The sequence below is a fragment of the Kogia breviceps genome, chromosome 11 (assembly GCF_026419965.1).
Source record: "Kogia breviceps isolate mKogBre1 chromosome 11, mKogBre1 haplotype 1, whole genome shotgun sequence".
Classification (NCBI taxonomy): domain Eukaryota; kingdom Metazoa; phylum Chordata; class Mammalia; order Artiodactyla; family Physeteridae; genus Kogia; species Kogia breviceps.
In genome coordinates this window covers 87,420,311-87,436,851 of record NC_081320.1, presented here as the reverse complement: position 1 = coordinate 87,436,851, position 16,541 = coordinate 87,420,311, and positions in this window count along the sequence as shown.

Here is a 16,541-nt window from a genome sequence, read left to right as displayed (position 1 = left end):
ACCTTTCCACATTTTCATACAAAGTGGATTAATGTGCCCCTGTCTTTATTACATTTTCCACCCTTGTCATTTGTGATTAAGCCAACACTATGAAGATGTATTACAGGTCGGTATAAATGGGAACATTAAAATACTGGCTATATATCAGAGAAGCTCAGGGCAAGTTGATTTGTGGTACACATACCCTCAGTGCAATACGTCTAGAATATTTCACATGTCTTTGGACAGAACAATCTTTCTACCAAAAAGTGCCAAAAGTAATAGGAGGTAAGAAGGGGAAAAAAGAGAAGAAAGAAGGAAAAGTGCCAGCTTTTGTCTGAAGACAACGGAGGGAAGCTGTGGTCTTGCAATGATCTCAGTGTGGAATTTCTCATGATTAGGTTCTGAAACCAAACACATGACTTGGGATCAAGGAAGCAGGAAAAACATTGTCCATAACTGAGATTCCTAATTCACACGAGGAAGAAGGGAGCTTAACCAGGCCCCCATCCTGTTGCCTGAATTTATGTTCCATCTCAGCCAGGTCATTCCTGCTTTGAGATTATATTTCCGGCTCAGGCTTTCTGTGGAAGCAGCTGGCCCTAGAACAGTTCAAATCTGAAAGGCAGGACCTGTGTCTATACAGGTGCCACTGATCCTTACTCACGTGAGACATGAACCCAAGGCTCCAAGGCTCAAAACAGGGCATGAGGCAGTTCTGGTCATCGGAAGAAGGGATAATGGCCACTGAAGTGCTGTTTCCGAGCACAGGATCATCCTATTTCTTTCCTAAAAAAACTCCTACCTACAACACCTTCTTTCCTTCACTTTGTAACTTCTTTCCCAAGGATGTTTATGGGAAGGGGTTTGGAGACCTCCAGTGCCAGCGGCTGCAGCTCCTTCCACGGTCCCTGGCCTACTGTCGCCTCCCCTTCTGCTCTGCTGCTCCTCTGGGACGTGGCAAGGAAGTACATGTGAACAGATCAAAACAGCTCTCCCTCCAGCCACCTCGCTTACGCTGAGGAAATGATCTCATGGACGTGTTTCATATTGGGGCTGTGACCTGTGGAGGGTGGTATGACTACATTGGAAAAGGACTTCTCTTTGGTGATAATGGTGCTCCTGGAGCAAAGAAGGTGCTCAGCAGCTCTGAATCTAGTCCCTCTTTCTTGATAAGGAAGAGATGGCTCTATAGTTTACCTCTCATTTTAGTCCAGTCCTAACCAACTGTCCTATGTGATTGGGTATAGTGGAAACAAGACAGGTGGGGTCTCTTTGTTCAAGAAGTTTGTGGAGAGTCAAACAAATAATAAATCAATAAATTGTGCTAATTATGAAGAAGAAAATAAAACAGGGAGATAAGATATAGTGAGTTGAAGAGGCTAATTTATCGATATCAGGGAGGTGACTTTTAAGTCCAAAATAACCAGAACCTAACTGGATCCTAAATTGGTTGGGCAGGGCTGGGGGGTAGGTGGGGGCAGTAAACTGATAGAGCCAGCATTCCTGGAGGAGATGGAGTCCTTAACATAAAGCTGTTGTGGGAAAGGCCCACATCTCTGTTTCTCATGCATGCTGGGAATTGTCGCTTTTCTCATATACAAGATGCTTCTTTGGTACCGCATGAGAGAATTAGCTTGAAATCCTGCTTGAAATGGATTGAATTAGGAGTTATGTACTTCAGCCTGCTTTCAAACTGTAGATCTGAGAAGAGGACACAGAGATGCAATTATTAATTCAACAAATGTTGATAAAAACAGACAAAGTTACTACATCATGGAACCATTAGATGGAAAAAATTGGTACTCAAAAAATGACAGAAATGTAGTTTATACATTGTGAAGTGTATTAGAGAGGAAAATGAGAGTATAATCTTGGAATATGTAACAGGGGCACTAATTCTTATCTAAAATGTCAAGGAAGTTTTCCCCCAAAGACATAATTTGAGCTGAAACACTGAAATTTGTGTAAGTATTAGCCAGCTGATTTGTATGGGGTGGGGGTCGGGAGCTTTTCTGGAACAAACAGCAAATGCAAAGGTCCTGTGACAGAAGGGAAAAGACTCTGTTTAAGAACCTGAAGGGAAATCTCAGCTAGAGAGGGTGCCAGATGACCTGGCGACTTGAGCAAGTGCCAGCACATGCAGAATCTGGTAGGTCATCTGAAGTTAATTGATTGTTCATTCTAAGCACGAGCAATGGGAAGCCACCGAAGAATTTTCATCTGGGAATCCCAAGTTTATCTGTATTTGAAAAGGTCGCTTTGGGCAAGAGAAAAGTAGATTTAGGAAAACCAGTTAGGAGACTATCTAAACTGTCCAAGCCAGAGGTCATGAGACTTGGGCTAGGAATACGGCAGCACAGAAGTGGAGAAGTGAACATATTAATGATATATTTATCACGTTAAACCCATAGGATTTGCTAATGCACCAGAATATAGCAAGTCTGAGAGAAGGAAGTATCAAACTTGATCCTTAAGTTTTTTGTTTGCTTGGTTTTTGTTTGTTTTGTTTTAACTACAACTGCAAAGATGGTAGTTCCTTGATAGAAACTAGGAAGGGATAAACTTTAGAGAAAGAAGACAAGCTGCACCCTCTGTTGACAAATAAATTTGTGAATTAATCTTTCCTGGTTCAAGGATGAGAAGGGGAAGAATGTTGGAGGGTGGGGGAGATGCTTCATTTGTCCAGTGAAGAAATACTACAGACTAAGGGGACACCAGAGGAAGGTTTCTGAAAATAATGTACTCTAAATTCTAGGAGAAAGTTCCAGGGCACTGTTTGACATTCTTGTTAGAGTGAAAGAAGATTATACTTTATAAAATAGGATTATACTTTATAAAAACTTTTAGGAGAGAAAGAGTAAAATGACGCATTGGAGAAGCAAGGAAAGCTAAAGAAAGATGAGATGAGAAAGAATCACAAGGGGACTAAGAATGCAAGAGAGTGGTGAGGTCATAAGAAGTAGGTACAATGCTGCAATAATTAATCTGTGATGTAATAATGAATTTGAGAAGATCTCTGAAAATGTAGAATAATAAAATACATAAAAATACGAATAATAAAAACATGATAAATATGGTGGACAGAGAATAACAACACAAGATAAGACTAATTAATAACCAAAAATGTAGCAAGGACAAAAAACATCACACATACTTTTTTTCCCCCTAAGTAAAGACATAAACATAGACTGAACTATCTTACAATATTACATTATCAGTTAAAGAAAATCCCTAGACATATCATAACAAAAATTTGTATTGCAATAAATAGAGCTAGACACTGTGACTCATAAGCATTCAGTAAAAGGAAAAAAGCAAAACTAGAAATAGAGGTTTAAAGAGAAACCAATTTAAGGGTAGCCTCAATTTTTTTTCTCTGTAACACCAACTGTCAGAAGATAGTAGATGAAAAATTTATAGAATTTTAAAGAAATGTTTTTGTGGTTTGAGGATATTTTTCCCAGCTTCTTTGTTTTTCTTGTTTTTATGTAGAAAAGCAATAGGAAAACATATTCAGCTATAAAAAATTTCAGACTGTCTACCAGCCAAGTACACTCAACATACACACACACGTACAGGCTCTTGAAGATATAATCTTCTGATAGGGAGGTAAAGGAAGAAGAAAAAAAGAAGCAAAAGGTCAAGAATGTAAATGCTGTGACATAAAAAGGTAGGAGAGCACCCACTTAAAAAGTAAGAATAAATATTTTATAACTTTAGTTTTAAAACGGAATGCAAATTTTTAAAAAACCATCTTGTCCAATTAATAACATTAAGAATAAAGTGGTTATAAGTTCCCAGATAATTGACAAAGGGTAATAGGAGTATGGGAAAGAACAGAACTCAATGTTGTAAAAGGGTAGGAAACTGAAAACATTTCATCTTAACTACAATATCAAAAAAACATGATTAAAATGATAGGATTTGATTTTCTTTTCCACTCTCCCTTTCTGGAGTGTGATTAACACTGCCCTCCTGTTCCATTATATTCTTCTATTTACATCCTAAATTAGACTTTCAGGAAGTTCTTGACTTATGGTTAACTGTGTTCATCAAGAACTGAAAGGAAGGGCTTCCCTGGTGGCGCAGTGGTTGAGAGTCCGCCTGCCGATGCAGGGGACACGGGTTCGTGCCCCAGTCCAGGAAGATCCCATGTGCCGTGGAGCAGCTGGGCCCGTGAGCCATGGCCGCTGAGCCTGCGTGTCTGGAGCCTGTGCTCCGCAACGGGAGAGGCCACAACAGTGAGAGGCACGCGTACCGCAAAAAAAAAAAAAAAAAAAAGAGCTGAAAGGGAAAAGATTTGTGAATCCAACTGTATACTGTGAAGGGGGCAAGCACAAGACTTTTATATTATTAATAAAACAAGTTGTTTTCACATAAACTGCAGTGAAATGAGGTTCCACATATCCTATGCTTGCTCTGATGTTGTGTCGCACCTAAAATATAAAAGTTTATGTTTCTGTTATTGTTCTTTTTAGTTTCGGTTCAGCATCACTGCCCGCCCCCCCTCCCCCGCTCCCATCAAGGTTCTCTCAGCGGACATTGCTGTATCCCTCTTAGCTTTGCGCCATCTGGAAATTTGGCCCACAGACGCCCATACCTTCATTTAAGTTAGTGTTTTGCAAACTTTAATCATTTGAGGACCAGCATCACAAGTCTGACACGTTATGCATATTCACACACATGTTATAAATTTAACGTTTGTCCTTGTCAACTCACTTTTTTACTTATATAAATTTATCATAAAATAATTTTACAGAACAGATTTGATGTACAAGATATCTATATAGATAAACCAATATTAGCCTGTGTACCAAATAAAACTCTCATGTGAGCCACTCACCAATAGTACAATACCACCTTACAGAAACAGTTTATTCCTATCATCAATAGAGTTGTGGGTAGGTCGATGACCAAATGTTTGCTCATCTGTGGTATCACCTTCTGTCCTGGAGCCAAAGAGCAGATCTCTGGATGGTGTAGGAAGCCATAATCTGAGCATGCTAACTGATGCAGTGAAGGCTGGATAAAAGTTCTTCCACTCAGAGGCATTTTCAGTCTTGTCAAGTCCTGCTTGGCTTTAAAAAGCTCAGATTATTTTACGTAGTTTATTTGGCTCTTTGATTAGCATCTGACGCAAAAAATATTCCAACTGAACTTATATCTGCTTCTACATTTCAGTGGTCTTTTCAGAACCTATAAATATTCTGATTCAGGTACAAATATGTTTATAGTACATCGTCAGATTCTGCTTGCATTTTCGACTAAAAATTCCAGATTCAATAGTTTGTCAAATTCAATAGTGTCTTTGACCAATATTCATATCACTTCATGCAATTAAACAAAGATGAAATATACTTTAATCTTTCATGCTGGCAGAGACTTGGAAGGAAGAGATTCTTGTTTGTTTGTTTTATTTTCTGCCTTTTTACCCCAAACTAGTTCATCCTCATTTGGCTACAAGTTAGTATTGAAGTATATTTCTTCAGTATAATTTCTTTGAAATGAATTTAACTCTTTCATAAGGATGGCGATGATAATTTCCAGTGCGATATCAAAATGACAAGAGCTATTCATTTTCATTGTCCAGGGTACCTACCATCTGATAACCAGCTGGGGTCAGGAAGAAATTTCTCTGTCCAGATAAAAAGTGTCTTATAATTCACTCTAATTGGTGCCTAATGCAAACATTTTTACCTCTCTCAGACCCAGCAGGTGTGGGCTGTTCTTAATGATGCTTCATCCTGTTTTCCTACAGCAGTTTTTCTGTTGTGTTATTGTCCCTTCCTCTATGTACTTCCTGTCTCAGTATCTTTTCTTACATTACTTTTCTTCATTTCCTATCCTTTTCCTCTACGGCTTTACTAACGAATTGCATTGCAGCCAGGCTTGGGAGCTCTCAGAAGCTACGCTTGGCCATTCATCCCTGTTGGTGTGTTGGCCACCATATCCTCTTGTCATTATTTCTTCTGCCCAGCCATGAATTCACTGATGTTCTGGTTTGAATTGCAGAAGCCAGCTGCTGTTTTGACAATGCTGCCAATGAGGGTATAAAATGGAAAGCGGCAACTTCTATGCTAATGGGAGACACTAGCTTAAAAAGAGTTTTCAGGGTCTTGGGTTAGAGGTTAGTTTCAGGTAAAATCTTTTCTGTTAGGATTGATGTTTTCATGGAGCATAAAGATAAGTAGCCAAAGTACTATATATGTGCTACAAAAATTTAAATCCATTTTAAGATAGACTATCTTAAAATAGTGTGTTTCATCACATGCTTTACCTGATACTGAGATATTTGGAATGTTATATTTCACAGATTACACTGCAAATATTATTGATGGAGAATAATGGTTACGATAATAGTAAGAATAGCAGTGGTAGTAGTAGTAAAAATAGTCATACTTTACCTTTTTTTGCATAGTTTCTTCAGCTTTCAACGTGTTATATTTAGTTCAACATCCAATAAGCATTTATTACAAGTCTAAGATTGTGGTTGGTCAACCATAAGATATCTTTTTTTGTACAGAAAAAAATGCCTGAATATCAGGCAGCTCATGTGGTTTAACAGTTTCCATTTAATTCCCACAGCAAAGTTGTGAGGTAGGTATTATTCCCATTTCATGTATGAGGACACGGAGGATCAGCTCAGAGCGTGAGGGTCAGGGGGAAAGCACATGGCCGAGCCAGGGCTTCAGGTGGCAGGCCTGGCATTTTCCCCGCTCCGACAGCTAAGTCCTCCACCGTCTCATTGTGTGACTCCCTTGGTGCAGTTTGGGAAACTGAAAGTCTCAGGAGAGAAAACAGTGTCCCTAATGTGCTGCTCACCCAACAGCCTGTAGATTGTAAACATGAGCTGCTTTCTCTTTGTGCCTGATCAGGACTTCTTTCCTCTTCCTTGAAAACATGCGGTCTGAGCATGGATGTTATAACCACAGGGACATTTACTAGAGCCGTGTTCACTTATTTGAGGAATTCCTATAAGAGAGACCACTGTGAGAGCAGGGCTGCTACCTCCCCTCACACCAAGTGGACAGGGGTGGACAAGCCACAGGTACGCTTGCCTCACCGTCAGGCCCGGAGCAAGGAACGGCCTCCAGGATACAGGGCCTTTCATCAGGGGTGAAGGCGGCTCCTGGAGAGCAGCTCCTTCCACACTGGCAAAGCTCTGTGACCCTCCTTCTTGTCCTTTCTGGGGACAAGCTGGGTGTTCATTGGCCAATGAGATCCTTCGAACCCACAAACCGCCAGCACTGTGAGAATTAGAAAACCTCTGACCGAAGTATTTACATACGTATTACTGAAGCTCAGATATGTTCAGGTCAGACCAGGTCTGGAACTTCTCAGTGTCCAGAAACCATGACCTTGGGGTTGGAATTTTTTAAGTGCAGAAAAGACAAGTGCACAATACTAATTCTTCACTCATGAAAGAAACAGCCTTATTAAAACTCCTTGTACTGTTTAACATAACTTCCTGGGCCAAATAACTATTCCTGTTCCACGCTACTCCAGCTTTTTATCCTGGGTGGATAAGGAGCTTTAAATTGACATGATCTGCTTCCACTGCAGTTTTAAATTGCTGCACCACTGCAGCTGAACACTTAGGACTATTTGTGATTTTTGTAGCATCCTCAGTTTTCCAGATGAATAATAAATATAATTCTTCAACTATTTTGGAAAACCCATGTATTATCTTTATTCTTTTTTTTTTTCCTTGGGAAACAAGAAATCTATTTGCTTTTGCAATGGTATATGGCAGTCACAAGTACCTCATTCATTCACTTTTTATTCATTTGATGCATGAAAAAAAGGCATTGAATGTATTTCAGCATGTCACCTCAAATTCTATGCAGCCAACAGTGATGAATATGCTCAGTTCCTCAGCTGGGGTACTGTTTCATTTTTTGGTGACAATATCATTTGACAAGCCAATTCTGCATTGGCAATATTGTATCATATTTTTGTCTGCATGTAAATTATGTTGACAGTCTCATAAACATAAATTGGCAGGCATGCTGTCCCAAAGCAATGTTTGTTAAAATACACTAATGGCATAGAATAAATAAATTTTTCCAAAGCATTAATAACTCAGTGGGGTGTCACTACATTGTGCAGGAAGGTCTACAGAGTGTGTCACTGTCTGTGCTAAATTAATACAGTATATATTTCTTAACATATATTTTATTCCATTTCATGCTTATGTTTATTGATAAGTCATCCCATTTCCTGGAGCTTTGTGTGCCCGTGGCCACACACTTGTGATACTTTGGAGAAGTCAGCATTGTCTGGGGCTGATGGCTGTAATGGAACATGTGTATGGTGTCATTCAAGTCCTGCATTGTTATTATATTGCTTTGTTCCTGACTGGGCTTCCTCTTCCCTACCTGCCAACGTAAGATGATATTCCTAACTAGCTTCTGTGCTGGTGGACCAGACAGATGCTAGAGTGGTAGATCCAGGGCAGATCTCTAAAACACCAAGAAGATGGGGCATAGGTTTTATTTATTTATTTTTGATCCCAGCCATAAGAAATTTCCCCTCCAGTTGTTTGTGGACAGACAACATGGAACATTGGGAAAAGTATGGACTATGCCATACTGCTGGTTCTTTTACTTGCCAGCAATGTGACCTTTGGCAAGAAATGAAAAATCTCTAAGTCTCAATTACTGTACAGTAGGGACAAATAAGGACAGGTGTTGTGAGGATTAGATGCATTGAGATGCAGAATGCAAAGCAATTGGTATGACGTCTCGGTCTTAACAGGCACTCACAAAAGGGTATATCTAACCATTCAGAATAGAGGGAATGAAGGGAGGGAGATCCAACAAGAGAAAGACGAAAACAGAGAAAGAATATGAATTTAACCATTTTCTTTGATGAAACAAAGGATGGAAAATTCATATGCTGTGTCTCCAAAAATATAAGAACTTGGAGCAGGGAGAAATGTGCACAATTTTGGAATTCTACAAATAAATTCAAATCGTTGGATTCCACATGTACCAGGACTTGTGTGCCTCCCTGGATAGCAGTGCACACACCAGACTTCTCAGTTTTATCTTTCCTATCAGCAGATGCCTTGCATCTTCTGATCTTTGGAGAGAAAAGATGAACTGAGAAGCAGAATCTGGGATTCCATTGCTGAAAAAGAGCTGGAATTCCACTGAGAAAAAATTTTAGGAAAAGCAGTAGGGCTGGTCCCTAAAGGCTATACCTTTTGATCAGAGTTAGACCAGAATCCTTGTATGACTTGCCTCAAATGCCTGCTGCTATAGCTTCATCCAGTCTCCAAGCTTTTACCTTGAGACTTCATGTGAAATATCATATAAACTATTCATCTCACCATCCACATGTTTGGACTTGGGTGCTAAGCAAAAATGGTTAGGCAGACACAGCTCTGGTCACCAGATGCATAAATCCAAGCCCAGTAAATATGCAGTTTATGCAAAAAGACAAAGATACATGGCCCTACTTTAAGATATCGTGTTCAAAGTGCAACACCCATACTTATTAACCATCAGGACAACATCCACCATCTTCCTGCGAAACCTGATTTTATTGAAGAGGTAAAATGTAAGAATTGCTTATAAAATTTAAAGAACAATCCAGGCAACAAATTGTGAATGCTTAGACTAAGATGGTGGCTATAAGGGAAAAAGGAAACACAGGGATATGCAGTGTTTTACACAAATAAGAGGTAGTATTTTGTAATCTTAAACAGCAGGTATTATTGAGCACTTAATACTTATAAAGTATTATGCTAAACCTGTGGGTAAACAGAAGTTTCATATACCCTCCCCGATCTCCAGAAGTTTAAAATCTATTTGGCGATATAACACTAATTCATATATAGACAAGTCGTTGATTTAAATACAAAAACTAGAACCCAGCTCAATAATACAAGTTAGCTTGGGCTGTGTAGCGGATATTGTAGCCTGCCTCCCAGATTCTGCCTCTTTACAACCAAATTACTCATTCCTCAAGGGTACTGCCCTTTGATTACTCACAGATGAGTGTTCCCCAGCTGCCCTAGGTAGTTGCCATACCCAAGGTTACTCATTTTCTGCAGGGGCAATACACATCCACTGACTGGTAGATGGGGATGTGTGAAGGCTCAACCCCTTGTCTAAATTGGAGACGTCACTGAGGGCCATTCTAGCTACAGAGCTCCCCCAAGGGACTAGCTATAGCCTGTGTTGCAATGCATCCCTGTTCAACATTTCCTCGTGCCCAATCCTGCTTTCCTCACTTGGTTACAGTTGTTGTTCCTAAGAGTCCTCCTGGATAAGCCACCTGCACACAAATCTCCATCTCAGAGTCTGTTTCCTGGGAAACCTAATCTACCTACCACAGCTTGTGTGTTTTAAGGTTCAAAGAGTATACAGATAATAAATGCTATAGGAATATCGAAGAGAGAGAAATCTCTACATTAAAGTATCTCTTTATTTCCCAAACCTTGCAAGTGCTAGTTGAATGGTCAGCCCAATAGATTTTTACTAGATGAGTAGCTTGTGTGTTCAGGAAACTTGGCTGGATGTTGATAAACAAGAGGACGAATAACTGTAAAATGACTGACTTGGGTAGCAGAAAGAATATTATATCATTCTCAGAAGTAAAGAATTGAACAAAGGGAGGAAATTTGACCTGATTGTTCTTTTCTGTGTCCAGTCTCAGGATGTTTAACAAGACTGAAATTTATGGCACTGAACTTAGTGTGAGTTCAGGGCTCATTGTATCTATGTGATATCTGCCTCTTACAGTCAGTGAAGAATTATAGAAAAAGTCACTTCTGGGTTCAACCTCTTACACTTGGTGGTGTTATAAAACACTCTCTCCTAGAGAGTGCTAGAGAAGAAGTTTCAAAGACCATTTACCAAATATATAGATATAGACAGAAAAAATACAGAGATATAGAAAGATAGATAGATAGATAGATAGAGATATGGGTACAAAGAAATAGACTTTTTCATACCATACACTGGGTGAGAGCATATATTAGTAAAACTTCCTAGAGTATCACCTGTAGTTAAAATGTACTACCCCTTTAATACAATCTTAATCTAGGGAGTTATTCTAAGAAATTAATTGAGATTATCAAAGACAATCTCAAAATTGATTATTATAACAGTATTTATAATAGCAAACAAATTGCTAACAATATCAGTGTCATATAATAGAGAATAAGTTAAATTATATTATTTTTCAAAAAGGGAATATTATTTATCTGTTAAATCAATGCTAGATGAGTATTTATTGACTTGGAAAGATAGTTATAAGAGAGGCATAAAGCATTAACCACAGTGTAATACCATTTTATTTTTGCTTATGAAATGAACATGTAGGAATGCATGTGTATGTAAATATGTGTGTATGTATATTTACAAATATAAATATATGTAAATATACACACACATACATCTCTCTCTCTATATATATATATATATATCATATATATGTATATATATGATATATATATATTTTTTTTTAAGGGCTCAGAAGAAATACAGCAATGTGTCAGTACTGGTTATTGTTGGGTTGAGGGATTGTGAGAATTTTTTGAGCTTATACTTTCCTGTATTACTACTGTCTTTCTCTCACTCCCCTGTATTCTTAGTTTGCACTCTATCCAGATTAGAGTCTCTGTTCTTTTACTTTAGCCACTCTTTTGGCAATATGCAAAGTGAACTTGTGATTATCTTTATCACATACACCTGACAAAATCTCATTGTGGTTGAATCCAACTAACTATAGAACTGTGTGGTTCTATATCTCTACCTGAACTGCTGATAACAGCCTGAAGAATTGCACCCGTGGTCAACTGGGGTCACTAGCAATGGAGGGTTACCTGCATTAACACTGTAGAGCCATCTTGCTATGTATACCCATTGAGCCCTCTCTTCCATTTCACACGCAGCAATTTCAAACTTTCTCTGTCATCTTCAAATCTCTAGCCACCTGATCTCCATGTTCTGTTACTCTTCTTAATCTCAGTAGTCAAACTGCATTCCAGGTTGACAGAGAAAATAGAAACCATTGGTTGGGAAACCTATCATCCTAAATAAGCCATGGAAGGAAATCTGTGTTGGTAATATGTGTTTTCTCCACTAACACCCATGAAACCCACAGGCAAAGGCTGTAACCATCTCTCTTGTGAAATGAGGTCCGCTTTTGGGAAAGTCATATTCAGACCTTCACAGGGCCACTTGTCCAATATCATGCACTGCTTCTTGGGTACTCTCCTGGGTTTGCTGGTGGCACATATACACTTTTGTCCTCGTAAGGCACTCAAATGCATGAGAAGAGTCCATTCATAAGTAAATAATAAAATTAAATGCCTACCTATGTAGAGATACTCCAAATTTGAAGATAATTCTTTTCAATATCAAATTCTGAGCAAGAAATTAAATTTCCCATATTAAATCCCCTTGCATTTTACAGTTCAAAAGAATTAAAGATGGAAATCAATTTTTTTTTCCTTTTATACTAAGAACAAAAATCCAAAGAAATTAAAATTAAATCAAGCTTCACAAGGCCTGTGAGGCTGCATGAGGCTGCCTGTACCTGCTGAAGTTTGTTTGCTATGCCTATGTGGCCAGTGTCCTCACAGGCCACCAGCCTGGTCAGCACTTGGCTGGCCCTCGTTTCCTGCCTGGTGCCTGTGCCTTTTCTGAGCCTATGCATCCTGTTCAGTTTTTCTGAGGATAATATTGCCTTGCTTAGGGCCTAATTCTGTAGAAACAAGCATTCGCCTATGGACAAAAAGTTACAGTGACCAACAGGGTTGAAATCCCCCCAAATATCTATTAATTGATGAATGGATGGATAAAGTCTGGTATATCCACACAACTGAATATTATTCAGCTGTAGAGAATAATGAAATCTTGGGTTATGCTATAACATGGATAAACCTTAAAAAATATTATGCTAAGTTAAAGAAGCAAGGCACAAAAGGCCACATATTATATGAATCTATTTATATTAAATTTCCAGAAGAGGCAACTACATGGGGATAGAAAGTTGACTAGTGGTTGCCAGGGCTAGGGGCAGAGGGGATTGCTAATGGGTATGGGGTTTATTTTGGGGGGTGATGGAGATGTTCTGGAATTAGAGGACAGTAATGATTGCACCACTTTGTGAATATAGTAAAAGACAATGAATTATATACTTGGAAAAAATAAATTTTAGAGTTGTGAATTACAACAAAGAAAGAAGAAAGGCTTAAAATCACATCATACTCCTTTTCAAAAACCTTCTAGATTGACAAGCTACATGAAACACAAGTTTAAAGAGGCTTTGCCATCAAACATCTGGCATTCTTCATGGGTTAAGCTATTCCCCAGCAAGTTAGCGAGGTATAAAGCATCCATGATTAGCTCAAGCTCAGAGAAATTCTCTAAGTTAGGGTCCAAAAAACAAAGAAAGCAAAGGATGCTATAAGAGATATCATCCTTAGTCATTGTTATCCAAATGTCAGCATGAACTGTCAACAACACAACAAAGACAAAAAATATTTGAACATGGAATAGGAAGTAGAATTATGTTCACATGAAACAATAGTTTCTTCTAATCTTGGAACTCTCAGTTTACTCTTAGAAACATTAAACTCTTGTAGAGTTTAGAAGCGTTCATAGAGTTTTCTCTTAGAAGCAGTAAATATATAGTTATCATAACAAATGAAAAAATCCCTATACTAGGGATTTTTTATACTGGGGATTTTTTTATACTAGGCAATGTAGCCATTGCCTAGTATAGGATCTTCTAGACTGATAGCCACACCCTTTGGCTGTGCCGTCAGCTTCGAACTCCAGGTGTTAGCTTGATCTCCCATAATTCATTCCAAGTTTTTGGTTTTTTTCTGAAAATTCCCAGCCTAACGAACCAGATATTGGAAATTTAAGGTGGCCCAGTAAATGACTTTCTTCCTTTCCACCTGAGTTTGAACCAATTAATTAAAAGAAAAAGTGCAAAAACAATGAGGAAACTAAAACAACACATTTATTAAAAACTTAAAGTTAGCTAGTAGCAATTAAGAACCCATGCTTCTCTCTTCACGTAGGCAGGAGATGCCAAGAGGAAGAGAGAAAAGGAGGCTGGGAATTTCTCCCATATCAATCCTTTAGGTACCTTGTAGGGAAGAAGAGGGATGGGGAAGACAGGGATGGAAGCATTCCTCTATTATATGCTCTTCAACCTGGAAGGAAATGTTAGCAGTGGGGAATGCATGTTCCTTCCTGAAACGTTGCAATGTGCCCAACTCCAAGCGCTTTCTATATTTTGTTACATTTAGCGCTCACAATAACTATGAGGTAGATATTATTATAACTTTCATTTTATAGATGAGAAAAGAGTAAATTATTTGCAAGACATTACACACACCTGATCTCTCTACCACCAAACAAACTAGACTGTCTCCGGAGCAAGTGTTCTTAAGCAGTGTGCTATATGGAAATACAATTAAAAGAAAAAAAAAAAGAAAAAAAAGCTAACGGACACTAGAAAACAAAAAGCAGAATTAAAATCCTCACAGGATACAATAAATTATAAAACTTTCACTGCACAAAATTAAGTCAGTGTTGTGTAATAAAAATCAGAATGTAAAGTAAAAGGACAGGAATGAATATGGAGACAGCAAAGAAAATATGTATGAAGACAAAGAGCAGATAGCTAGCAGATAAATCATAGGGTTTTCTAGAGAGGAAACCAGAAAAAATGAACCAGAAACAAACAGAAACTAACAAGGATGTGGAATAGTGAGAGGGAAGTAGTTACCAGAGAAAACAAGTTGGATTCAAGGGATAGGAAGGAAGGAAAATAGGTAGAAATTGGTAATTCATTGAAAGTGCTGATGGGGAAGAAAGGGGAAGGGAGGACACAGTGATGCGGTCAGTATTTACGGCTCAAGTGATTGGATTGTAAGGATGGATCATGATGAGTAGAGAAATAAAATGTCAGGCACTAAGTTCCTAATCCTCCCTAGGAAAAGGTACAGTTATTGCTTTATTCTTAATTTTGATAATTCTGTAAATTTGGGTTCTTCTAGGTTTTTTTTAAAATCTAGTAGTCACTAGGAGAATTTGGCATCCCAAATTCCATTAGAAGATTTTTAAAAAATAAATTAAAATAGCCCATGTGGTGAAAGGCAGAGGAAAGAGAAAGTATTGTAGCAAAACCATAACAGAATATACCCACCTGGAAAGCATAAAACAGGATGACAGAAATAAACATAGGCAGAGTTTTAAATCAACATAAAACTTTAAATACTGCTGGTTAAGAAAAAGGCTCTCAGATTGGGCCGACAAAATAAGACTTCCTGAATAGTGTGGCAGCCAGGTCGTGCTTGAGTTACCTTTCATCCTATTCCAGTTAAAGACTCCAAAGTGTCCAACTTGAGATAAAAAGGGACAGCTACACAGCTGATTAATGAAGACAGGCCCATATGCAATTTCTGACTAAGGATGTTTTGATGAGATGATTCCAGAAAAACAAGCCTGAACTGAGTGCACCCTTCTCTCTGGACCAGAAATTGGTTGCCAGAGTCACCTCCCAAACACTATATGCCAAACTGAACTTAGCAGCTGCCTTATCAGACACATACTACCTATGTGTCTCCTGCATCACCATTCTGGGCACATTGCAATGCTCTCTATCTCAGTCAATGACACAACCACCTATCCAGTTTTTATAACCAGTTCTTGACACCTTTCCTCACACACCCTCTCCAATCTGTCACCAGATGTGATGAATTCACCTCCAAAATATCTCTTGTGTTTGACTGCTTCTCTCTTGTCTCCATCACCACTGCCAAAGTCCAAGTTCACCCATTAACTTCTTTTTTAAAATTTATTTTATTGAAGTATAGTTGATTTACAGTGTGTTAATTTCTGCTGTACAGCACAGTGATTCAGTTATATGTATGTATATTTATGGTTTATCAAAGGATATGGAATATAGTTCCCTGTGCCATACAGTTCGCCCTCGCTTAACTTCGTAAGCAATTCCCTCATATCTGCTCTAGATGTCTTACTCTTCCAAGTGTACATATTTTTCACATGCCCTGCAGGATTACATATAATGTAATATATACCTGTCACTTTTTGACACAAGAGATGCAGAAGTGATCAAGATAAAATCCCTGATGTGATGGAGCTTACCTTTTAGTCAGGGAGACTGACACTCAGCACATGCCATATAACTTAATGTCAGGTAGCGATATGCTGAGAGGAAAACTAAGGGCAGGAACTAGAGTGGCTGCCACTGTAGATGGGGCAGTCAGGGTAAGTCTCTGAGGAAGTGACATTCAAACAGAATGACCCGATGGCCCTATTGAGATGAGGAAACTGCACTTCCCAGGGAGAAGAGTAAGAACCAAGACCTTAAGTAAGCCTTCTGTGGGAAGGAACAGCAAGATGACCCGTGTGGACAGAACTGAGTAAGCAAAGGAGAGTGAGGTGGGGACTTAATCATGCAGCTCGTGGTAAGGAATATGGAGTTTTATTTTTCTGAGCACATATAGTTTTGATCAGGAAGTAAATTATATAATTTATATTTAATTTTTTTATTATTTTAAA